This window comes from Amblyomma maculatum, chromosome 2 (genome assembly GCF_055883805.1).
Source record: "Amblyomma maculatum isolate TAMU_Amacu chromosome 2, ASM5588380v1, whole genome shotgun sequence".
NCBI lineage: Eukaryota > Metazoa > Arthropoda > Arachnida > Ixodida > Ixodidae > Amblyomma > Amblyomma maculatum.
Genome location: NC_139345.1, coordinates 63,352,784 through 63,380,161, shown reverse-complemented (window position 1 = coordinate 63,380,161; position 27,378 = coordinate 63,352,784).

Sequence of the window (27,378 nt, the reverse complement as noted above, 5' to 3'; positions counted from 1 at the left end):
AGGATTACTCCCTCCAATCTTGACATTCATAACACTTATATAAATTATTTACTGCCGTTAGCATTATATGATAGTAAATGTGATTTGCACTTTACTGTTAGTTCTGAAGCAAGCGGCCGTGCATGCGTGTTCAAATATCTAGACCTTCAATAAAAATTTCATTGGCCCAGCCCTATTGAAAAAAACCAATTTGCAGTTTTAATAGGTCCTGTATGAAATAATTGGGAGTATGTAGGAGCCGAAATGGGGCATAAAGGACCTATAAAGAAGCATTAAGGACTAGTAGGAGGAGGCTCAGTGTATGCATATAGGTCCTGTTTCTCTTTTTCACCCTCCTTTAACTCCTGTATATCACATGTGGGATATATATTAGGAGTTACCGTAGTTGTGAATAGGTCCTGCGTACCATGATACAGGAGTTGGATGGGCTCCTTAATCAGGATTTGTTTATGCAAGGTTGAAAAGGCAACGTTTGATATACGCATGCGGTGTCCCAGCTAAATTGAATCAAGAATTAAAAACAAGTAAGCCTTTTTCAAATTTGAATGAAATGAACATGAAAGTTTATTTTGCATTTTGATCTCTGCATGCGCCCTTAGCTGTGAGCGCATGCGGTAATTACAATCAACAATCGCTGCACGTCTTCCAACGTTATGGTGCACGTTCATATCTGTAACTGATGACGAGTCTGCAATACGGAAGTGCAGGTAATAAATTCGCCTTTGCACATGAACATACGTTATGCTCGAGCACAACTCAAAACACACGTCGCCGCCTACCGAACCATTCATTGATAGCTGCATATCAACAGCGATATTTATTTAAGAGTTTGCATATGCAAAAGGAGTGATGGGAAGTGAAATACTGCCGCCGCTGCTCCGCTGGCAGCATGTGAAGCTAAAAGGTGATAGATGACAAGCGGCTCCGTACGAGATATCTCGGCAGTAGAAAGAAAAATGCGCTCTAACACGATTTAAAAAATAGCCAGTACGTAACATATTCTCATATTCTTAGGTGTACGGGCAAAACACTGATACGTTTGAATGATAGATGATATTGTCTATCGGTGTTGATAGAAAAGAACAAGGCTCAGCGCGTTTACAGGGCAGTCGTCGAAGGATGAAGGCACTTGAGAAAAAGATGCAAAGTGCAAACAGCTAAGTAGCAATAGAAGATGAATCTGAGCGCAGTAATCATTGTTCGTCGTGGTGTAGTGGTTAGGGTGCTGGGCTTGTGTGCGGTGTAATCCGTAAGAACATGGTTTGATTCCTTGCGCTGCAATTTTTTTTTAATTTTGTTTATTTACGTACATTTTTTATTTATCTGAACATCTTTTTAGCCTGCATCCGCATTATCCCCACAACAAGGGGCGCTGACCACATTCTACAACGCACATAACCTGCAACTCCGGCGACTCCTACTGCTCCTACCACTCCCACAACTCCCATGTCTAATAAGCCGATATGAATAGGTCCTATATTAGATAGGTTTTTTCAACAGGGAGGTTGTGCATGATTTTATGTAGATATCAACCCAACGAGCAGGCACATGCGTATAGAGACAAGAACAGGGTAAATAATGTTTAGAATCTAGATAAACTAAAGGCCCCAATATAGTCCGACGTAACGCACACGCGCGCGCACGCCGGCCTCCGCGACGTTACGTCGGCGAAAAAGCAAGGTCTATAGTCCAATGTGACGGCGTGATGGACGTAGCGAACGCGAGCTGGCGCGGCCCAACGTCGCCGACGCACGAATAGAATCTCGCCTATTTCTCGCCGACCGCGCCGGCCGCACCGACCACGCATCCCAGCATTCCTCATGCGCAGTGAAGATGGCGGCTTGCTATGTAGACAGCGACCGCGCGCGCGTTTCAGACACTGTTGCGGAAAAGCTGCTAGAAGGCATTCGAGGGCAGCCCTGCATCTATGATACCAAGCGGATCGACTACAGAGACGTTCAGAGGGGGAAAAAATGCCTGAGATGCAATCTGTCAGCAGTGCGGCAGGGCACAGCTGTGAGTTCTTCGCCGCAGTGCGTGTGCCATACCCGTTTTAATTATGCAGTGGTGTGGAAGGTGTGACGATAGTGGTGTTTCACTTATCTGCAGTACATTCAGTGCAAGAATACCAGAAACTGCGGAAGCGGCTTCGCATAGAGTTGTGACTGGTACACACTGGAATCGAAGGCCGTACACGATTTGGCCACACGGAACGTCAGCGGCTCAACTACCAGTGAATTCGCGAAATTGATGGAATTTTACAGGAACTGCGGCCGACCGAGAAAGGGATGCTAATTACTGTGTAATCTCTAAATCTTCTGTAATCGTACAGATACTTAAATAATGATTAGTTTTCAGTAAAACACGCACGTGCACAATCATCGTTCCATCCGTCGTCGACGCGGGCAGGCCGTTTCTGGGCTGGGCGTCTCCACGGCTGGCTGTACATGCTTTGTGCCATTTGAACATTCGCAGTAAACACATAGCATCATTGCCTTGATCACAACAGTAATTAGTGCCTTGATAGGCAGCCAGTTCCTCCCTGCAGGTGAACTGTCGTCTGCTCGAAAATGCACACCGAAAACTTGACCTCGAGGGCGTCTTGTGCGCATGCGCGCCGTGGCGCCATGCACGCCGGCCGCGCCAGACTGTAGAGGCGACAGTTTTCTGACGCGCCCGTCGTAGCCGACGTACAGTCGAGCGCGATTTGAAGGTTATCGCGCGAGCGTCGACCAGGAACATAAACAGTGCCATGGCCCAGAATTCTCTGCCGAGGCGAGGGGGGTATCAAGCCAGCTTCCCTCACTCTTTTTGCTGTTCCTTCAGCAGCCGTCACTCCCTGCTGGGATATCACTTCCTTTTTTTTACTTTGGTTCTGCGAACAGGCAGTGATCGTTGTGCGCACGATGTATTATTCGGTATTATCTGAAATTGGACAGTTTATCGCATCAAATGGAAAGCTTAGAATAGAGAGGAAGGGCCGTGAGTTTGTCGCGGGGGGGATGATTGTGGTATGGAACAGCGAACGAGGGAGAGAATTGTGCGAAATCATAATTTTTCCTGTTCCGAATTTGGCCGCCTGGTGCCTGGAGTGCTAGACTGGTCGATGCTCGCGCGATAACCTTCAAATCGCGCTCGACTGTACCGTGGCCGACGTCGCCGGCTCTGGCAGACGCGACGAAAACGTCGGACTATATTGGGGCCTTAAGAATCAGAACTTGCGACGTCTTTGCTCAGGTCCTTATTTGCGCTGATATGACCAAACAAGAGCAAACGAGTGGTACGTCGACCTTGATAACTTTCTTGAGTGAGCTCTCCGAGTAAAGCGGCATTCTTGCACTTAGGCGACATGGAATGATATATCTATTTTTTATCTTCTTTCACGGCCGTTTTTTTGCTTCGCAGTTGACATTTTTAATTTCCTCCACAGAAACTGAACTCTTCGGTGGAAACGTGCTTTGGCCGCTCGCCGTCAAAACGATGAAAGAAATGGTTCATGACTCTTCACAACTCAAGATATATTGCACACTTCCTCGCACAGCCGGATGGTATGAGCGCTTCAGGAGAACTATATTGAAAGAATCTGATTGACACTGGTTTTGAACAGCGTGGGTTTTCTTTCGTTGGCGGGAACACAGAAGAAAAAATATTATAAATGTAACCTAAAAGGAACACATAAGCAGAGAAAACCGCAGGGGATGGGAGGGGGGAGTACGTTGAGGAGGAAACGTAGCCGACAGCACGCAGTTCAGCGCAGAAAACAGGTAGAGAAAAGTGAAAAGCACGAGAAAAATCTTTCCCACTCCCATTTTTCAATCGAAGATCAATTTGTTTCACTCCTCTCTTCGCTGACCTAGTGGCTTTCACACTTTGGCCTTCGGAGATTTCATCAGGCGCCCCCGAAAACCATCGCTGACACGCCCAGTAAGACCCTTCTGTGCAAGACAGATTGCACGGAATGAGTGACCCAAAAAGAGCATTAAAATGCATTGTTTTAAAAGCATCGTGTATGCAGCGAGAACCAGACTCTATTTAATAAATAAATATGGCGAGTGCATCACAGAAGTCTCTGCAGCGGGAAACAGGTTTAGGTAGAAAACGTTTCATCTCTAAGCGTGATCAAATAACTTAAGCTGAGGGCCTTCGCTTACACTTTGCAAAGACCAACAAGAACACAAGGAGAGCCGTATAAATAGGCGCTGGTACCGCTTGCTGCTTCCATCGGCAATGCAAGCTCTAACTTCAGGAGCACAGTATATATGCAGGAAACGAAGACCAGAGACGCTCAATTAGGAGCGCCTATATAACTGCGCTTAGAATGAGCCAGTAAGTTCGGCCACATCGTGCACGTATCATGACCGGTTGAAGCCATTTATACTCGCTACGAAGAGTATTTCTCTGCGTGAAAATTATTTAGACCAACTTTCCTCCTGTCTTCACTTTCCGTACTCGTTGCCTGTTGCTTGTTTCGAGCGACGGATGCTCTTACGGCCTGCTCTGCGCTCTTTCAACATTTACTTTTTTAGTGTGTGCATAGCGTGAGAGGCGTACTTGGAGTAACTGCGTTCATTTTTACGCGGTCGTTTGGTGGAAAAAGCGCCGCCACTGCCTGTGCCGACGCCTCCGCCACGTGCCGGAAAAGATGTGCACGTGGTTATGTATCACAATTTTAATGCAACCGTTCATTATGCAGCGTTCAGGTTGTCGTCATACCATTCTACTTCACGTTTAGCATCTATCTACTATGCAATTTGGAGTCTAGTCTCGATAGGGATTCAAACCAACAACATATGCATACTTTCAATTGTAAGGCCGTTAATTTTATATACATGTCCACCGAGGAACGAGAAAGGTACGGCTTCTTCTTTTTTTCAAAAGTGAACCAAGCCGTTTAAAAGTTTGGTAAACGCTGCACCAGCTTCTGAACGGTGAAACTTCGCGCAATGAAAAGGCGATGCTACCTTTTGACGAAGATTAAGCGTCCTCTCAATTTTGTCGTTTTCTTTATAGGGTATAAAAATACGGGTCTGTCGTCACATGGAGGAAATCCCTCCAAGGCCACCGGTCGAAGCTGCTAAAAGCAAGCTTGATAGCTTATGCTATTATATATGGGGTTTAGCCTTCCGTAGCGAACCAGGCTTGAGGGAAGCCGTACTGAAGACCCGCAGGAATTTTAACCACCTCTGATTTTTTAACGCGCACTAATTGCACATAGTACACATATGACTTGCACCCCGCCGGGGTGGCGCAGTGGTTACGGCGCTCGATTACTGTTCCCAAGGACGCGGGATCGAATCCCGGCCTCGGCGGCCGCTTTTCGATGGAGGCGAAAAGCAAGGCGCCCGTGTGCTCTGCGATGACAGTGCACGTTAAACAACCCCAGGTGGTCTAAATTTCCGGAGTGCTCCACTACGGCGTCTCTCATAGCCTGAGTTGCTTTGGGACGTTAAACCCCGCAAACCAAACCAAACAGATGCTTTGCTTTTCGCGTCTATCAAAAAGCGGTCGCCATGGCCGATATTTGACCCCACGTTCATGGGTTCAGCTGCCTATACTCAGTTTCATACATCAAGTGCAATACTGCCAAAGCTAGAGCTCTTGTTTGCGCTCCCCGCATCCGCTATGAAAAATAATGCCTGCTTTTGACTAGAGGAAAGAATAGTTGCTTTGTCGGCAAGATTTATTACATCTTACATTTGCCATCAACTCCATAAAAAGCGTCTTTTTTAGGGAGAAAAGATCGGATTCGATGAATTTGTATGTTTTGTTTGTCGTTCTCGTTCGTGTCGCGCTTTCGCTGCCCCTGAACCCTGCCAGCGGTGCCCTCCGCGCTGCGCAACGCAGCGACCTCAACAGCCTCTTCGGATCTGAGGTTTTCTATAAGATACGCATTGCGAAGATACCCAAGCACACGAAGCAAGTTATTGCAAATTTGTATGCTCGGAGTACAGCCTGTTTCCACAGAAACCACTCGGCCACAAAACGAGTGCGTAGTGATATGCCTCCTCTTATTTTTTTTTCCGGACTACTTGCGTAGCTTTCGCTGCGTTGCACCTGATGTATGGAAACGGAGTATAGAAACACCGTAACTCGCTATCGCGGCGAGGTGCCAGGAGGAAAGATAAGAGAAGTGAGATGGTGGGCGATAACAAAAACAAGAAAAAGTAGGAGCAAAATGAAACGATGATGTTACCGAGAAACAGAACAAAATTCGGCAAGAATACTGGAGGCTCTTTAGATGTGAGAATGCAACGTGTCAGGATGCAAAGTACCTAATAGTGACTATCAGCATGACTCATGCATATGCGAAAAAGCTGTCCTCGACTGATTACCCTCTTTAACACAGACTCTGAACTCGTTGCCACATTGATGGTCCGTAGGGTACAAATCTACCTCCAGGATTTGGTTAGCCCATACCAATCCTATGTGGTACCTTGACTATCAGTGTTCGCTTCGCTGGCACTGACCAGAGACGTCTTCTCATACGCCTGTGCCAAACGGATCACTAGAGCTTTCGTTTTCTTAGACCAGGTGAAGGCCTTCGACTGCATAGAACATGGCTACTTGTTCGCCGTGCTCCGCTCATTTGGGTTTCCTGACGAATTCGTTAAGCTCCTACGTGGCCTTTACACAGGAGATGAAACGAAGAGGCGTCCGTGTGCTGTGCGATGTCAGCGCACGTTAAAGATCCCCAATTGGTCGAAAATATTCCGTAGCCGTCCACTAAGGCTTCTCTTTCTCTATTTCCACTTTCACTCCCACCTTCCTTTCTTCCCATATGGCGCAGTTGAGGTGTCCACAGAGAACAAGTGAGACAGTTACCGCGCCTTTCCTTTCTTATAAATCAATCAGAGCAAATATGACAAAAACTGCAATATACCTTACCTTTCCTGTGAGTTCGATCCCGCCTGCGGCGGCTGCGTTTCGATGGAGGCGAAACGAAGAGGCATCCGTGTGCTGTGCGATGTCAGCGCACGGTAAATAACCCCAGGTGGTCGAAATTATTCCGTGGCCCTCCACTACGGCTCTTTTTTTCTCTATTTCCACTTTCACTCCCACCTTCCTCCCTTCCCTTACGGCGCGGTTGAGGCGTCCACAGAAAAAAACAAGTGAGACAGTTACCGCGCGTTTCCCTTCCTATAAATCAATCAATCAATCTCTCTCAATCTCGCACATATTTTCCCCAGCCAATTTTCTCCTGACTGCACACTGTGCGATGAGAGAGCTACCCTCAACCATATACTCTGGGGATGCAAGGGGGACCCGCCACCTCTAGAATTAGGATAAATCCTGCATCCATATGACTGGGAGACCCTGCTGCACAGCTCGAACCCGTGCATACAAGACCGGATCCTCAAGCGCGCCTATGAGGTCGCTACAGGCTTGACCTGCTTTCCATCTAGTAGGGCAATGTAACTCGGCCCTATTTAACTATCCTTACCGCGTCTTTCCCTTCCTAGAAATAAATCAGTATTTAACTATCCGGCTAAATAAAGGCTTCTTCTTCTCTCTCTCTCTCTAGTTCACTGCAGCGCGGTCCGGTGTCCATAGAGCAAACCCCGCCGGGATGGTGCAGTGGTAAGACGTCTGCCCCGCCGTGGTGGTGCAGTGGTAAGACGCCCGACTGCTGTGCCGGAGTACCCGGGTTCGAACCCGACCTCGGCGGCTGCGTTTCGATGGAGGCGAAACGAAGAGGCGTCCGTGTGCTGTGCGATGTCAGCGCATGTTAAAGATCCCCAGGTGGTCGAAATTACTCCGCAGCCCTCCACTACGGCTCCTTTTTCTCTCTTTCCACTTTCATTTCCACCTTCCTCCCTTCCCTTACGGCGCGGTTGTGGTGTCCACAGAAAACAAGTGAGACAGTTACCGCGCCTTTCCCTTCCTATAAATAAATCAGTCCCTAGAGCAAGTTTGCAGCTAGACACTCCGCCTTTTCCTTCCTGTGAGCCAATTATTATTATTTTTATTATTTTCTGTGAACTAATTATATTATATTATATTATACTATATTGTATTTTATTACAGTATATTATATATAAAAGGCTCGAAAACGCTTATAAAGCGTCAATGCCTTTGCCCACCTAAAAGTGAAATTTAAAACGCAGACATGTTATACCAATGCAAACCCATTTAAATGTTGAATTTCTGTGAAATATTTACACTTTTATTGCTTGACCATGTAAATATGCAAAGTTTCTGTACACAATTATGAGGAAGATTATGCTTTGTGTTGTGGACACGATAGGCCGCTATAGTGTTCACCCTGTTGTAAAAGAAACTGAATTGACCCGGACGAGAACCCGCACGGGGAATCGGCAAATAGGTACCATAAAATTTGCCTCATAATAAACTTAAAGACGGAGCTTAAGAATCCACCCTATGTTCAGTGCCACCCTATGTTTTCCGACCACCGTCGGAAATGCAGGCGGCGGCTTCTCGATGGAATGGGCTGCATACGGCATCTCGTGAAATGTAAATTTATCCTGTCAACTGAAACCACAAAAGGTGTGCGATATTAGGAAACGTGTTACTTCTGTTTTAAATATAAAGATTATATGCAAAATGTAAATGTACTGAACTTTAAATACGGTCATCTGAACAAATGCAAATTACATTACTGGTTGTTTGAGTCTGCTTAACGGTCAATTTTGTGCCAGTTCAGTACAGTTTTAATGGTATCTTCTACAGGCGCCACAATTTCTAAAAGATTCAGCTCCCTGCATTACAGCGTAATAAGCATTATTTGCTGTACTTTAAGTCAGCATGTATTTGTAACATCGCAGCTTTTGTAGAAACACTGCCTTAGGCGAGCTTCAATTCACCTTGTTGAATGAATTCAGAAATTTATGAGATAATTGGTAGCCCCATTTACAGCAAGACTTCACCAACAGGTTATAAATAAGACCCACTTCTACTTCGGCTGTGCTCACACGAAGCCAATCGTCCTGCACTATCGAATCAGCCAAGAAAATAACCACTTGAGAAATGTATTTTTCATGAATGCACTTTCTGATTTTTGAGGGATGATGGGTGTTCTGTAATTTCCTAGATTACGTGAAACTAGATGCCAATCTGTCCATGTGCTCTTTAGAAAAGTGTATGCTCAAGCGATGTTCATAAACAGTTCGCAGGTGCTTAGAAATATGACATGTGTTTGCTGTACAAAATTTCAAAAAAAAAAAAAACGTCAAGCCTCACAACGTGCGGCATGGAGGGGTGATTGTGGATTACAGGAGCCATCCTAATTTTTTTTTAACCGGGCCTTCATCACTGTTAAGCCGGCCCTGATCATGAATATATAGAACGTTACGTTTCATCATTTATGTCATGACTAGGCATGCATTCGTGCCTATTTTGTGGCATCGTACACCAACGTGATGACATCATTCGACTTTCATTCCGTTCAGTTCAGTCGTTCAGTCGTGTCCGACTCTTCGTGACCCTAAGGACCATATCACGCCACGCTTTCTGGTCTCTCACTATCTTCCTAACGTCACATAACTTCATCTGCAGTGCCTCGAGGATGCCATCTAACCATCGCGTTCGCTGCCTACCCCTTCTCCGGCGACCCTCAACCTCTCCCAACATCAAATCTTTCTCCAGCGACTCCTCTCTTCTCATCAGATGACCAAAGTAGCTGAGCTTTAACTTTAGAATTTGACCCTCCAATGAGCAGTCAGGGTTTATGGTCGACAATATCGACTGATTTGATCTTCTGGCAGTCCAAGGAACTCTCAAGAGTCTTCGCCAGCACCACAATTCAAATGAAATGCCTCCATTCTTCGGCGGTCAGCCTTTTTCACAGTCCAACTCTCGCATCCATACATCACAACTGGAAAGACCATGGCACGAGTTATACGGATCTTGGTTGGCAGACTCTCTCTCTCTTTCTCTGCTCTTTACTAGGCGGTCAAGGACATTGTGTCAGCACCCCCTCCACAGCCCTTATAGATAAAGAATTGTAGTTCTTATCGAGAGCTGGATGATCTGTGTTTACCTGTATGTTTTCTGATGGCGATGACTGTTCCCAACCAGGTTGTTGTTGTATCCTTTGATGCTAGTGTATATTTACCCACGTGTCTGAAATAAACTTTCAGTTGTAAGTCAGCGCTGTGTGTGTCTCGTCCTCCCTTTTTGTCCGTGTTTAGCTTGCGCTGCTTCCCCCTTGTTCAGTTTAAGCCCAAACTTCTCACTCTCTTCTTGTACGCATCAGAAGTCTCTTGAGTTCCACTTCACTTTCTGCCATTAAAGTGGTATCATCCGCATATCTAAGGTTGTTGATACGTTTTCCAGCAATCTTCACTCCAGCTGAAGACTTGTCCAGGCCGGCCTTCCTCATGATGCACTCTGCATATAGGTTAAATAGGCAGGGCGACAGAATGCAGCCTTGCCTCACTCCTTTCTCAATCGGAAACCAATCAGTAAGACCATGCCCAGTTCTGACTGTGGCCTGTTGCCCTTCATACAGGTTCCTGAGGAGACAGATAAGGTGAATTGGAACTCCCATCTCTTGGAGAGCTTGCCACAATCTGCTGTGATCTACGCAGCCAAACGCTTTCGCATAATCAATAAAACAGAAGTAGATGGGTTTCTGGAACTCTCTTGCTTTTTTCATGATCCAGCGAAGGTTGGCAGTCTTGTCTCTAGTTCCTCTGCCCTTGCGAAACCCAGCTTGCACGTCCGGAAGCTCCCGATCCACATACTGCTGCAGCCTACCTTGGAGGATTTTCAACATTACCTTGCTAGCATGCGAAATGAGCGCGATCGTTCGGTAGTTGGAACAATCTTTGGCACTGCCTTTTTTTTGGGATGGGGATGTAAACTGACCGCCTCCAATCCTGTGGCCACTGCAGGGTTGTGCAAATTTTCTGACATAATGTATACAGAACGTTAACAGCGCCACGGTTGAGGTTTTGAAGCAATTCAGCTGGAATGCCATCAAATCCGCTAGCTTTGTTAGCAAGGCTGGCTAAGGCCCATTCATCTTCACTCTTCAGGATTCCCGGCTCGAGATCAGTAATCACAACCGTCTTATATTGGGTTTGCACATCCGGGTCCTTCTTGTACAGTTCTGTGTATTCCTGCCACCTCTTCATTATCTCTGATGCTTCAGTGAAGTCCCTGCCTCGTTTGTCCTTTATCACGCCCAGCTTAGCACAGAGGCTTCCTTTGATATTTTTGATTGTCTTATACAGAGCTCTTGTGTTTCTTAATTGGCTGCTGTTTTCAACTGCTTGGCACGGTATATGTTCAGGAAGGCATTCTTATCTCTCCTTGATATTTTCTGAAAATCCGCATTGAAAACCTTGTATCTTTCCCTTTCCCCCATAATTTTTGTTATCCTCCTTTCCTCAGCTATTTGCAAAACCTCTTCAGGTAACCAGTTTGCTTTATTTGCTTTTTTGCATTTTCTTTGCTTTCGAACTACCTTAGTAGCAACTTCTTGTATTATATCACGAACATCAGTCCACGTCTCTTCAGGCTCTCTGTATTCTAGATCTAATTCTTGAAATCGATTTCTCACTTCCACAGCATATTCTGATGGAATTTGATCCAGATCATACCTGGAAAGCCTTCTAGTTTTCTTTGCTTTCGTCAATCGAAGCTTAAATTTGGCAACAAGAAGCTGATGATCGGTGCCACAATCGGCCCCAGGCCTTGTTTTTACCGCATGTAGAGCGCTTCTGCATCTCTGCCGGCAAATAGTATTGTCACGTAGCGTTGACGAGGTCGACGACACAATTGAAGGGTCGATGATTGCACTAAAAAAACTGTTTATTTGGGCTGACTTGCGCCCGCAAAAGAACTAAGCAACTCGGCGGCGGCGATAGAAACAAACGTGCTCGTCGATCGTCGAACAAAGAATCCCGTCACACTCGGCAACGTTCAATTTAAAGGCTGCACAGAACAATCTAGATAACGTCGCAAACAGCTACCAGCACGGGCTGGAACATTGTGGAAAGACACCCGAGTGGCCGGAACCTTCGAGACAGATCTCGGTGCATCTTGTGCTACAAAAAAACTGATAAAGGTGTGACTCGCGACATCGAGCATTAACAAACAAAGATTACGGAACCGATACGCTGTCCAGAATCAGAGTGATAAGCCTGTATGCCGGCGGCCGCCAAAAAACAACAAATACTGTTTTGAAGGTTTCGCGGCAGTATAATCAATCTGATTCCTGTACAGACCGTCCGGTGAAGTCCATGTGTACAGGCGCCTCTTGTGTTGTTGAAAATGGGTATTCACTATGGTCAGGTTGTTTTCTTGACAAAACTCTACCAGTCTCTGCCCAGCTTCATTTGGCTCAGCAAGACCGACCTTGCCTGCCATTCCGGATATTTCTTCACTCCTCACCTTAGCATTCCAGTCTCCTATGAGAAAAAGTACGTTTGATGATGGAGTGCGGACTAAAAGGCATTGCAAGTCAGCATAAAATCTCTCAACGTCAGCTTCTTCAGCAGTAGTGGTTGGTGCATAGGCTTGGATAACTGTTATGTTGAAAGGGTGACCTTGGATCCGAAGTGAAATCATTCGGTCGTTTTTGGGGTTGTACCCTAGAACTGTTTTGCCTATTCTTCTGTTCACTATCAGAGCGACCCCATTCCTTCTCCTGGATTCGTACCCAAAGTAAAAAGACATAATGGTCGCCGGAATTAAATTCTCCCATTCAGGTCCACATGAGCTCGCTGATACCCAAGATATCAATGTTCAATCTTTCTATTTCTTGCTTGACGACATCCAGTTTACCTTTCGTCATAGATCTTACATTCCATGTTGCTATGTGATATATCTCCTTGCAACATGTGTACATTTGTGGATAATAGTTATAGAGTATAAATAGCGCACTTGATGCTTGCAGTCTAATGCAATGTTGAAAAGCTTAGAATTGCGAAGCGCTATAATCATTGCATAAGCTTTATAGAAGACGTCATTGGTATTGGCAATGTGCAAACGTCTGCGGCAGAAACAAAAGCGTGGGCTCAGAAGGCTGGAGACTACTTGAACCGCAGAGATGCAGAAAACATTTCGAAGTTGTACTGCAAAGAATTTTTCTATCGTCATTTACACTGCCCTGGTACAATGAAAAAGTGTGTGAATACGCGTTCAACAGGAAAGGTGTCGAGTCTCATCTAATAAGCCGGTCATCCAAGCTCCCCCCGTTGGTAACGCGGCAAACCTCTCCTTTGAGTATAGAGCTCGCCCTGCAGCAGGGCAGCGTCAAGGGGGACCGCCACTGCGTCCTCAGTGTATATGTTATTTAACAATGAGTCGGAATTCAATTACCATTCTTTTCGAGTCTCGCAAACACCGCGGAAGACTCTGCGCGCCAGAAGGTTGTGTGCAGGTTTAACCACCGCGTTCACGCAGCCGCGCTGGGTTTTCTTCACCTCGAGGCACGCCACTTGCCGCTTGCCTCTTGCAAGAAGACGTCCGCTTCTTGAGTGTTCGGTTCTTATGGAACTTGTGCCAGGGATAGCACGGCTGTTTCAACTGTCGTTGAAGTCGAGGCTTCGTTGGCTGCCAATAAACTGCTGTTGAAGGGAACAGTGACGTTGACTGTATTTTTTGGGAGGAGCGCAGCTGAACCTTTCAGTAACGGGATCATTCCGCCTGAAACAAGATGTCTAATACTTAATATATGTTAGCAGCGGATCTATTTCAGTGTTCAATCTTTTTTTCTGGTTCCAGCAAGCGATTCTTTGATGCCTGTCTGAGAGGCTCAAGACACCACGCCCGGTTCTAGACGACAGGATGGTGCCGAGGGCATTTTGAAGAGGCAGGCCCCTTGAGGCGAGCCAGATGGGCAGTGGTGGCTGTGGCGCGAAAGGATAGGCGGGAGACTAGAAGGATGCGGGGCATTGTGTCAGACAGTGTTGCATGATTGTGAAGATATATATTAGTACGAATAAAGTTTGTCAGGTGCACAAAGAAATAGTAGCAGGTTTGTGAAGTAGAAGAAGAGGCTATCTCTGCAGCTGAAGAAGCGAGCACTGCCAGCTCCGCGCGCCACACGGGCGGGAGACCTCACGTGCGGCGCGAGGAGTCGCACGTGAGGTCAAACTCCCACCGCCAAATACCTTGGCCAGCTAAAGTCCACTAAAGGTTTTTGTTTAGTAAGCATAAGCATTCCTGCTGTGGAGCTCATCATTTTATTAATTTAAATTGCTTTATTCCTAATATATTTAGCTTTCGTGTGGGGTTGATGAGGGGTAATCGGCTTTTAAATAAAAAACCTGAACTAGCTCATTAAATAAATAAAAAAAATATTAGTGGCTAACTTCTAATTGTTTGGCTACAACTATTTGGTTGTAATTAGGCGTTCACGCATTATTATTAACTCTTTTAATAGATGCTGTTTGAGAATATAAGAATAAGTATTCTGAAATGTTGTCAGAACACCCTCATTCAGCTAAAGCATCGCCACCAGTACACCACCTAACTAATCATGAGTAGTCAGGTGTATCTTGTTATTGTCATTGGAAACCATGCCGTCGTTTATTTTCGTTTATGGCGCTTAAGTTCACAAAACAACATCAGCTATAAGGGATGGCTTAGTGATGGGCGGTAGAAATTTTGACCACCAGAGTTCCAAAAATTTCACTGCCTTGCACGTTATAAGGTAAAGCGCTTTACGTTGTTTTATTGACAGACAGAATTGCGGTGGGAGCCATTTAAAATTAGTTTCGTTTAAATGCTTCGCTGGAAGATTGATAGCTAGAACAGCCTGTGCCCTATGCCCTAACCTGCCCACACAAAGATAGTAAGATTAGGATGTTGTTTACTGTATATCTTACAATCTAATAAAGTATCATTCTAAGCAAAGCGCCTCGAGCGCCTTATATAATTAATCATTTTAGTTCGCTCAACTACCTGAGGTGTTTGAATAAAGCAGGTGTTTGACAGTTTTAAAAGCGACGGCTGAAAGCTGATTAGAGACGGAATCTAAAAGGTAATCCACAGGTGCCGAATTTAAAGTAGCTCATTACTTTTCCACGCTCGCAGGTCTTGAATGCAGGCAGTTCACGACAAATACATCCTCTCTTATCCATCCCAACGTTTAACTAAAGCTGTCAGAGGAACGCAACTCTGCCTTAAATAAGGTAGCACTCACTTGTGTCTGAAATATAGGTAACAAAGTAAGTGTTTCATTTTTGCTCTTTTTGAATAAAACATATTCTCTCAGGTGATATTAATGATTTATTCCCTATCTGTGTCCACACTTCACGATTCAAGAAAGAAATTCGGCTCAAGGGGAAAGCAATTTGCACTTCGTCCTTTAAACTGGAAGTTAGTACGCGAGAGGACCAACTGGAGCGTATTCAAGGTAAAAATAGGAAACCGAAAAGAGGGAGACGCAAAACTTGCTAAAATAGCTAAATTTATCGTTTGCTTGAAAAAGCTGCGTTTTACGCATTTTATTCTGTTAATTTCTTTGCAAATCATATGATTGCTATTAAAATATAAAAGGCACTTTTTATTTTTGACTAGAATCTTCGGGCTACGAATACTTTCATGTTCAAGAATATCCTGCTTTCCCTTTATATGTTCAAATTAAATTTACAAAAAGCACTAGTTTTTACCTGACTGCAAAATGCTGACTGCAGGGACTTTCTCTCGCAGAGAAACATTGTCTGCTTCATCTTGATTTACAGGGCATTTTGCAGGCGACTATCGTATCGCAGGACCTAAGCAGGATTCCTGCACTGCTTTCAATGTACACCTAAATATCGTGCCGATCTTCTGAACTGCATTTGCGAGTTGTTAGTATTTTGAGCAGAATTGTCTCTGATAGCGCAGCACGACTCCATTAGTTCAATAGGATTCGCCATCTTTATGTAAATGAGGTTTCCTGTCTATATTCGATAATATTTATTTGACTCATGTCCCGTACTTCTGCATTATATTAGAGCTGCATCAGCATGGAGAGAGCAAACTCACCCCGCTGGAAGTATTGTATTTCTTGGAAGCATCACATCCTCTCAGATTGTAGCTGTGCACCCAGAGCTCAATCAGCTAAAAAACGGGGGCTTCGTTCATGCAATTCAATGGCAGCGATTGTATGCCGTGGCCCTCATGAATTCAAGAGGATGCACCGACGACTCTTTAATAATAAAAAAAGAAGCATAGCTAACAAGCATAGCGAGCAAAAACGAAGTATACTCATTTGTTTACTAAACTCGTCAGTAGCAACCCCTTTATCTACTCTCATCCCCTGGGGAGTCATCGGAACTTCGATGGACCAGCCACTTTCCTGTGACTGATCGGAAACGGCTCAGAAGCTAACAGGAGCGCAGACGAGAAGAAAATGGCTACCGGGAGGTACGTCCAGGCGGAAGAATTTAGAAAGTGTGCGGAATGTAATCATGTCTTTTCTCTGGTCGTATAAAGCTCAGACTGCGCCAAGGAAACATGTGACGGGTGCTTTCTCTGGACATCATAGCTACACTGCTTTGTCACGTGAAACCGTGAGTTTTACATTATACTCGGCCGGTCAGTAGCGGCGCTCTTTCACCAGTCTTTGCTCGCGACACGCCATGTTAACGGTTGCTGAAGGCACGCGCAAAATAGCTTCAAAGTAGCCTGATACTCGGCATGTCTGTCTCGTCCCCACCGTGTACCGTTTAGCTTCCTGGAGACAAACAAATGAACAAAGAAAGCTATTGGTAAAGTGCTTGCGCGCCTTTTGCATTCTAACTTGTTTGCCCCGGCACGATGATTGTGTGTATGCATGGGCAGATGCTTTTGTTTCACAAAGGGAAGGTAAACAATGGCCACCGACTGGAAAGATTGTTCTAGGTAACTTGATGTAAGGAATTAAAATGTTTCATTAGAGAAATAATGACTGCGAAACTGGATAAAACAGAGCTCGGTGTAGGGCCCGGAAGGAGGAGCTCCGAGTGAGAAGGTCGTGGCAACAAACTTAGGCATTATTCTTTTGTTACAATAAATAATATAATGAAACTACTTTTAGAACTTGGCGCTCTGATGTGCGATTAGCACTGTTGTCTTAATGTAATAGAGAAATGTCATCTCTGTGCTCTCAGTATACTTATTACTAATCCTTATTCAAATTTCATAATAATAGTGACATTCTCTATACTAGAACTGACTGTTTAGGCACTCCCGCCCGCTATGGGCTACCTGTGGCCGTTGAATAGTGGAGGTGCGGAACCCAGAAAATGATCACTAGGGCCTCAAACTTTAAGGTCTAATTCTGAGAGGTAAGGCCAGAAGACCGTTCTCTTCTACAATTCCCTCTGAATCCTGGCCGCGACGGCCACTTCTCGATGGAGGTGACAAGCAGGGCACCCGGGCTGTGCGATATCAGTGCACGTTAAAGAACCTCAAGTGGTGAAACTTCGGAGTCTTTCACTGCGGAGCCTCCCATAGCCTGAGTCACTTTGGGACGCTAAACACCACAAACCAAACCAAACCGTCTAAAACCATTGAAAGTCATGGGATGATAAACAGATCACAACACTAACGAATCGTTCAATATGTGCACGGATTCAATACTAATAGTAGTCCGCAACAGGCTACTAGTGCTGAGAGAGATGTATCTTAATATCATTTATTTAAGAAAGGAAAAACTTCCAAACAGCGAAATATTAAATAGCTGTATAAGAGAGAACTGTAGAAAGCAATGTACTTTGTAGCGACCATCTAGATCCATCTTCACGAACGCCTCAAAAGCCATAGTTTCAGCGGATCAGCAACATTACGAAAATGACGGCGAAAATTTATATCCTGCTTTAAAGACGCGAACTTTGATTACAATTTGCTGCTTTTTTTCTTCGAGGTACAAAACCCAAGCCAAGCCGATTGCTTTCTTTTCCGGGTATGAAGCTCAATCTTTAAATGCGGCGTTTTCGCTTCCAGACTCACTTCGCCAATATAAGGCCGAGGAGCGATGGCGCTAGAGCAAAGCAGTGCCAAGGAAAGCGAGATGAAGTGACTGCTTTCCCTTGTGGTGCCCTGCGTCACTGATAGATGAACCTGCGAACACTCGACAAACTTGCGTGGGCGTTTCTTTTCCAGGAACGCTGCCAAGACTTGCAAAAAAGCAGCCTGAGGCTCTTTTCTCTTCGCCTTGATGTTGCGTTAGAGTTCGAATTCCCCAGCCGCACTGCATACCTGTGAGCTCCGCGTTCCGAACGCTTATTCCTAAGTGCGAAAGTTTCCTTGACGAGTTAGAGACGCCAGAAAATATTGGTTCGCAAGACTTGCAAAAAAGCAGCCTGAGGCTCTTTTCCCATCGCCTTGATGTTGCGTTAGAGTTCGAATTCCCCAGCCGCACCGCATACCTGTGAGCTCCGCGCTCCGAACGCTTATTCCTAAGTGCGAAAGTTTCCTTGACGAGTTAGAGACGCCAGAAAATATTGGTTCGCAATTTTAAGGAAATCTCAGCTTCTCCTATGCCAACGGGTTAAATACACGGCAGTCGTGCGTTTTCAGCTAACAGGGGGTTTTGTTTTGTACAAGACATCTTGAACAAGAATTGTTGTTCAGTAGTCAGTGCTAAGACGTATAACTGATGAAATACAACGGCGTGAGCAAGCAAAGTGAAAAATGTGCAGATAAGACGAAATATATTTGGAGGACGGAACAAAACATTCGTGGTCGACCTTGCCGTCGAGAGTAGATGAAAGCTTGAAATCAATTGGAGGAAAGGCGTCCCTTCTATAATGGCGCTCTGGATGTGCCGATCAAAATGAGTGATACTTTGCGTATTTCCAGTTTAGCACCGCGAAACCAACGCGTAGTGCACCCACATGTTGGCGCATACGCAGTGGCAGCGCAGTATAGGTAAGCATGAGAGGATGTTCCAAATTTTTTTACGTTCGCCTTCGTGTTCTCTTTCCAGCTCGCCAACACGTTTTCCTCTAGTTTTGCGCATTGGTGTCCCCAGCAGCCCGCAGCACTAGGAATATCTCGAGGCAGGGATGCTCATATGGGCTCTAAAAGTGACACATTCTCTAAAAAATAGCATAGAGAAGGAAAATTCAGTGACCTTCAAATAAAACACGCAGTTGTAGCATGGCGGTCTCATGACCGCGGCTATAAATTTATTTTACTGAGTGCAGTATAAGTGGACACTTTTGGTCATCGCTAATTCGAAACGCAAATTCGAAAATTATAATTTCAATATAACGACACACTATACATCGCATGCTTCCTTTAGCAATACTTTTTACTCCTGACACTAGCATAGGCATGTAATTCTTTCTTTGCCTCGAAAAGTGGCGTTATTTTAGTGCTGGATATCCTCGATTTTGGCTCGACGCTGAAAAGCTTTTGACCACGTAAGCCTACCAGTCAATAGGTCTATGACAGGCAAAGATGAAGTACGTTGCTAGCTTATCATTGCTAGCTGCAACTGCGGGTGCTTCTCAGGTACTGCTATAAGAAGTGTCTTCAGTAATATTAACAGGCTATCAAGTACATAATATATGCGCCGCCAATATTAAGTGAAGGTTATTTATCCAGTTATTCAGATTATTTATTTATCTTTATCTGGCGACCTCATAAAGCTTTCGTATTGCACATGCATCGCATCAGTATCACCAATATGTTAATTTTCTCTCACAAATATAGCATCACTGTTCCTCAATATCATTTAAAAAAATATTTAGATTATTTCTTGGTATATGCTTATTTAGTTCGTTGTTCAGAGTTGCTAATAGTTGTTCTGGCGTTTTGTGGAGTTTATTTTGCGGCCGTTTTAAGGGCAAGAGCTTAGTATTACGACACAATATTACAAAACGACTTGAAAAGAGCAGCTCACGTACCCACTTTGTCTAGCGCACCGATATTTTCACTCTTTGCCGCAAAACTAATCTTGCAACGCGGAAAAACCTATCACGCTAGTGCCGCTGGACAGACAGACAATTCGTTATTTCTAAGCAGCAAGAGAAAAGTCCTCATAGATTATACATTCCATATTTCAAAATCTCTGCTTTGAACGGATCGGCACGAAGAGCACGAAAATAAGAATTTGAGTACAGAGGTAAAATAAGGACGATGCCAGCTCGTATGCTGTGCTTTGGAATCGTATGCAGACCGAAGCGAGGGATTAAAGCATCGTGTTCCTTAAATAGTGCGGCTCGGTTGGAATTCACGCATATTTTAACAGGAGTTTGAAGTGCCGGGCCGGATAGCTCACTCATTTCGAAAGTGATTTTGTGTAACTTTGAATGCAAATAAAAAGAAAGGGCAGCGCGAAAGTTCTCCCGTAATGACACTCGTTCCGCTTTGCGTTCTTTAATCGACTTGGTTTTGCTTCTGGAGATAAAATATTGTTAGCTTCACAAGATAAGTGCCTTTTCGGCAAGGACAGCTTAGAGACTAAAAACTTAGATTTCTGTTTTGAGATTGTCCCCGTGCATCTTGTAAAGGAACATTTCCAGGTAAATGAGCTCGCTTATGAGAGCTTTTGCAGATGGAGCAAACGGGTATGCGATTTACCCATCAAACAGTGACCTCATTATATTTATACACTATAGCGTTAAAAACTCTTTGAGTGTACCATATATTGATAGAAAAATAATCTGCAATGTCAGGAAATGCATGATTTTATTAACACCACATCATGCTGCAGTTATTTAGTCTGAATATTCTCTCTTGCTTTATAATATTGGCTGCTCTGCACTTTTGAAAAACATTTATAGTCTGATACAACAAAAACAAAATAGGAAAATCATCTCCTTTGAGGTTTACAACCAATGCCACAGGCCTCTGGTTACGACACTTGACTTTCCCGCGCAAAGCGAGTGAGATATTAATTAAAAACATGATCTCCAACAGTTATTTTTCTTTAAGCGGCCGCCTCAAGGCTGCAGTATAAGTACAAATGTATGCTTTAATTGCGCAAGCTGAAGCTTATTTTTGCCGAACAATAGGTATAGATTTGGCGCTTCCGCAATTGTTCCTGCGATTCGGCAAGTAGAAGTAAAGAAGCTGCAACGTGATGCAACGAACAAGTTTGGAAATGTATTTGTGTGAGTTCAGTGGAATATGATATACTGCTATACATTACATGACATTCTTCCCACAGATCCTAACTAGCACTCACTCACTTGTTTCCCCCTATTTAAAAAAAAAAAAAACGATATCATTACAAAACAGTTCTTGCCGGGATTAAAAACTCATTTTTATTTTTCATCACTACGGTTTCACTGGATTTTGCAGTAGCATCATTCAATTCCTTCACGAACTAGTGCAATGCATTCTATCAGTATTAAATGTTGTAAAAAAAAATTTGAAACCTTGCTCCCCGCCATATCATCCTCGGCGTCGTTCCTTGTGGATGTATTTCCATTTTTTTTTAAATTTTGTACATCCCCACAAGCCTCCCGAGCCCAAACACACTCGTGCATGCATGACAATTTAATCCAAAATTAATAGTAAAGGCTCATTGAGGACCTCGGCAGGCAAACGAATCGATCATTTCAGACATCAGTATGTAGATACCTAAAGTATTCTTGATCAGTGTCGGTACAGAGCAGCCATTTACGATAAACATGCAAACGCTGAATGAATGGAATTAGTTCATTTACAGCACGTTCATAGGGGCCGATCTCGATGGAGACAACTAAAGAACAATATATGAATGAGATGAATTAAGTACATTTGCCATACATTTCCAGCTGCTGATCGGCAGTTCACAGTATTTCCTTGGAGAAGAGTATAAGCCATGTGTATTTTAACAGCTCAACCTGTGTGCAGGAACTTGAAGTTGAACGAAAGGACTTGAACTTAAGCTGATGACCACGCAGCAATCACTTAAAGCAAAATGATAGTTACAACTCAAATGACGGCAAGATATCAGAGCGCGTTAAGAGACGAATGTGAGTTCACTATGTTCTAGTGAAAATAAAGAAATATACATGCATTTGCTCGCGCTAAGCACTTTTCATTCCAAAATGAGAATTTCAGATAAACTCTAGAATTTTTGTACTTGATAATAAATGATCCTAAGTAACTCTGTAGTCATTGTTTCTTTTATAGTCACCCGCCTAGAACCGCATTCGCATAAGCTAATCCCTTGAGAACGCACCGTGGCCACCACATCGTTTACACCACCACTGCCTATTGCTGTGGCCTATTAATCAAATTCTACCAAGTGGCTGTCTTTTGGGAAAATTAGAAAATAAAAATGAATACGCCAGTTCCAAGGACGGAGCTGCAAAAACAATTTATTCTCTATATAACGGTCTCACACCGCCTTACTGACGATGAATAAGTCGACCTGATTAATAGCTGATCATTAAATGCCTCTTAGAACTAGAATTTTCGCTTGTGCATGCTTTAGCTATTTTCCAAACGCAATTTTAATCTCTTATAATAATGAGAAGGAGCCTTAATAAATATACGCTGCGGGCTTCGCTAAGTCTACAGCTCATTGTTTTCTCTGAAACCCCAAGACTACTTATTAGGCTCATTTTTATGCTAGAACTGACAATAAAACACAAGAAAAAAAAGAGTCTCAAAGCTCCCGCGTAAACTTATATAATGTCTCGAAGTTCCCACATTAGATTTATTGCAAGCGTTGCACATAATTCAAATCCAAAAGTTCGACGCGCACTAAAGCATCCCTCGTAGATTTAGGTCAATGATGTTAGAAAGGCTGGGATCAAGTTTGCGTGTAAATCTTAATTGTCTAACCGCTAAAGGAAGCGGACGTTGTCTCACTCAATTCTGGACAAGGAACTTGACCCGTAGGCATCTTAGCAGTAGTACTAGAAAAAACATACGTTACGGCTCCTTGTGGCCCAAGGAATGATCCTGATTATAAATTCTAATTGCGGCGGTACTAGCGAATGCTTTCTCTGGGTGTATATGCATTCTCCTCCTAGGAGCAAGAGATCTACTTAGCTGCATTCAAATATGAAACATTGTTTAGGACGTGGAGGTAAACAGCGGATAGCTGCACCCGTTTACTTTATTGTGATATGAAAAGCTTTTCTTAGAGCAGCATATTTTTTGGAGGGAAAATGGTCTGATCTTAACCAAGCAAAACAATTTAGTTTTTGACTAAATAACTGGATGGTTACAAAACACAAGTTGAAAATTTATTGGTGTTGATTTTAATTGATTAAGGAGAACTAAAATATGCTTCTTTTCCTGCTGCATAGTTTGTTTTTTATCAATGAGACCCGAAGACAGAAAAAGACAGATTGCAAGTGGCATTTTTTCCACCTGCTTCGGTCCGCCGCAAAAGAAGTTGTATAGTTGATGGGATTGTATTCTCTTAAAAACAAACACCTTTCACTGGCCTTTCAGCTTGCCTAGCCTTAATATATAAGCATAAGCATAATTTACACTTCTTTAGTTAAGTTTTGCTTCGTTTGGCTTTGCTTTTTAACGTCTTTCCATGGTTAGGCAATTCAATAACGGATGCATGAGGCTTTTCTAAGAATGACGGAGGCCTAATTAAGGCCCTTGGAGCAGCTTTGTAAGAATAGATGAATGCACGGAAGACAACGGCATCCGGTGCGCGGCCTGAATGAGTTGCAGCTTAGCACGCGAAGTGTAATCTGCTACAGAGAGGACGCGATGCCCTAACGCCTCGCCCTGGATTTTAAGCGCACCGGCGGTAAGTTTCCGAAGCCACCTTGGCGGGATTCAAGAATATGCGTAGTAATTCTTGCACGCTAAAAACTTTCACACGCGGTTTTTTGGCACTTCATAACAAAACGGCACTTCAAATGGGGCCGTTTTGTTATAGCTATTTTGAAGCCCCATCTTACGTCTGCAGTTTTATTGATGCTAATTTACATAATCCCATACATTGCTGCTAATGATATTAAAGTAAATTTTTTTGTTCCTTTATGACTTGCTATCGAGCAACCTCCAAACAATATTTTCTGATTGATTCCCTGCTCTAGAGAGAAAAGTAAAAAAACTACGAAATTCTTGGGTTTAATGGACATACTCGGACGGCTCGGAAGAGAGCATGAAAGGAGGCACCAGACAAGATTTTATTTTAACACGGTGGTCAGATTATAATGAGGCGACATGACAAATGCTAATATGACGTGAGCAGTGTTTCAAAAATGCATGAATGCATAACACTGCAATACGGCTCACATTGGAGGAAAATGACTGAAATACACAGCCAATATATAAACTAGCCCAAGTAATTTCGCGGCACATGTTCTTTGTTCGGTGGCCTCAGTAAACTACTTCGCATTAGTCAGCGACACATCGTTCGTGTCCGTTATTCGAAATGGAAGGTCAATTGCTTCAGTGATACTCGCAATGAACGCGCTTTCAGATGCTTGCACATATTATCGGTTGCTACTATGTCTAAACTTCATTAAGAACCGTTTTCTTGACATTATTTGCATAAAATCTCAAGCAACTGTCCTTAATTTGCGCCACACACCCGGCATAGCTAATGTTACCGGAGTACATACACAACGAAATTATTCTGATTGTTAGCCTTTTAGCTAATATGCTCTTCTTGGGTAATACAGCATTCCGCGTCGATGTCTTGCCATGTACGAAGCACCTGTGTACCGCAGAATTGAGTTTATTCCTATCGACATAAAATTTTATAGCAGCCCAACTGCCTGTGCTGTCGTTGCACCTACATAGACATTTCACGTTATCTTATCGTCTTGCCCTGTCACCCTCACCCTACCCCCCATCTATCTCTAAACCCTGCTCCACCCATCTGGACCACCTAGCTGGCGGACACCAAAAAGCCACGGTGAGCCGCTGTACAGCTGCACATATCTATTCATGCGTCTCAGTTAAGCCGACCAATAAAGTATTTTCCTCATCCTGACAGAGTCACAATAAAAGAGAGTGAAAAGGAATAACAAAGCCAACAGCGTAGCATCAAATTGCGTGAGAGGCAACACGTTAAGAATGTATTGCCGAATCTATTTACGATACGGCCGTGTATACAGCTTCGGGGAGCCTTCATGCCATCCGGAAGAGACTGGCACAAGCTGGAGCGAAACGAAGAATTATCAGGAAGTCAGATTCAAAAACACAGCCGGAAGACGATTACTATAAGTGCCAAAGCCCAACTAATAATGGGAAACAAATTTGCTTCATAATTTTTGTTGATTGCCTGAAAAGTTTTCATACTCTGTGTGTGAATTCAGAGCTAGTTCAACGAAAAATGTAGCGTTAAGACTGGGCTAGGGAGACGAGGACATGACAGAGCTGCAACTTACAACTGAATGGAATCCTCGTCTTCCTAGTCCTGTCTTAACGCTACGTTTTTCGTTGAACTATGTCTGACCAACTGGCCCCACAGTATACTGTGTTGAATTCAGAGCCCCAGGTGAAGGGATTTTGTGGGGCGCTGCATATTTACATCATTATCATAATAAGTTGGGCTATACGCACTGCAGGACAAATTCTTTTCTCATATTCTTATAATTAACCCGGCCCTGCGCTGGCGGTATTCACTTAACCATGAAAACCTGTTAACTGCATGGCTCACCTAATTTTCTGCCGCACTTCCTTCACTTTTCTTCCCTTCGAATCCAATTTGTTTACCCTCGGTGATCATTCGGTTATGCTCTCTTCGCATTACATGTTCAGTTCATGCCCATTTATTCTTCTTTATTTGGACTAGAATGTCAAAAACCCTTATTATTTCCACTCGCCCACTCTGCTTGCTTCCTATCTCTTAATGTTACACCTACCATTTTTCGTTCCATACATTTTTGCGCTGTCCTTAACTTAAGTAGAACCCTATTCCCAGTCTCCACAATTTAGCCCCTCGGGTTAGTATTGGTAAGATGCAACTGTTACAAATTTTCCTTTTGAATGATGTTGGTAAGCTGCTGATCATCACCTGTGAGTAGATGCCGAATGCGGTGCACCTAAATCTTATTCTTCTAGTTATTTCCCTTTCGTGGTATGAATCTACGGTTACTAACTGAAACTGACAGACACGTTCGCACTTACTCGCCGTATTTTAATTACGTCGCCAGATGGTTCGAAAACAAAGGGGCGTATAGATGAAATGTAGCCATGTACATACATTTGTGAGATGTTGATTAAAGGACAAATATGTATTTCTGCTTTGCCTCGAAAGGTAGTGTGCGGACATTTCGCATTTGATCGCTGCGCGGAAAGGGTCCTCGTGATTCAGTAATTTATATTCAACTGCTGGTCCCGATCGTTTAGAAATATAATTTTTCCCTGATCCTGCATCCAGCAACTTTTTGTCTCTGATTACAATAAAAAAATATATATATATATATATAGAATGCAGTCCATGCTATCCTTTGAAGCCACCAGCATTTCTCTAGTTTATTGCACATAAAGAATACAGAGAGCAAAATAAAAGATTCCAAAGGTCGTTTGTCTAGCGCCTTTTCCTCGTGCGGTAGGCCAGCTTTCTGCACTTCAGGAACACCTGTTAATTTTCATTTTAAAATAATAGCTGCACATTAGCGTCTCGGCGCGAGAACATTTTGTTGGAAAACAATCCTTGAGAAAGAAAATTATTTGGGGATGGCATGGTGAATATACTTAACTTTTTAGTCCTTCGCAACCTTCATCTAACAGGAAGAGACAAAAAAGGACTTGTATTGCAATACGTTTAACCATGGCAGTGGCGGCGAACCAGTCGACTGCGAAGTAGGCCCCATTTCTGCTCCTCGTGTCGTGTCTAGAAGCTGTTTTAGTCCCAGTTCAATTCTACATCCTGTTGCAGCCAACACCACGAAATTTATTGGCACTCATTGCGACGCTCACATTTTCCTGAAATAACCTCTGCGGCATACAGTAAAATTCTCCGGGAGTACTGACGCTCTAGCGAGTTCACAAGGTGGCATACGCATGGTGCTAATATAGATTTTAAGTAAATGAGGTGCATAATTTAGTTAGTGCTACATCTTACATAATAAAGGCAGGTAATAATAATTGTTTTTCAATGACGAAAAATACTTAACATTTCGCCGTTCCGGTAAATAGCCTCAATATATAAGAGAACACAGAACGTAATACTGATAAAACGAAGCAATGCTCATTAAAACGTCATTTCACTAAGTAGCAAATGTCATTGTATTTATTGATGTTATATATCAAACATTCAAAGTGCCTGTGAGATAGAAGTTTGCAAATATAAGCTGCTCTTTCACAAGGGAAAAAGCTTCGTAGGAACCTCTCCACACAAACAAATGGATCCTTATTCTCACCAGATGTCTCTGAAAGGCCGCCTGCTTCTAACCGCCTCTTGCTCTTACGTGAAGCCGACAATTGGTGTACGCCTTTTACGCCGCTGTTTTTCTAACACTGAGGGTGGCATTAATATGGGCGGTAGCGTTAGCTACAAATACCAAGTCGAGAGCCACTTGCACTCCCGGCGAACTTCATAGACGTGCCTCTCTTTTTGACTTGAGA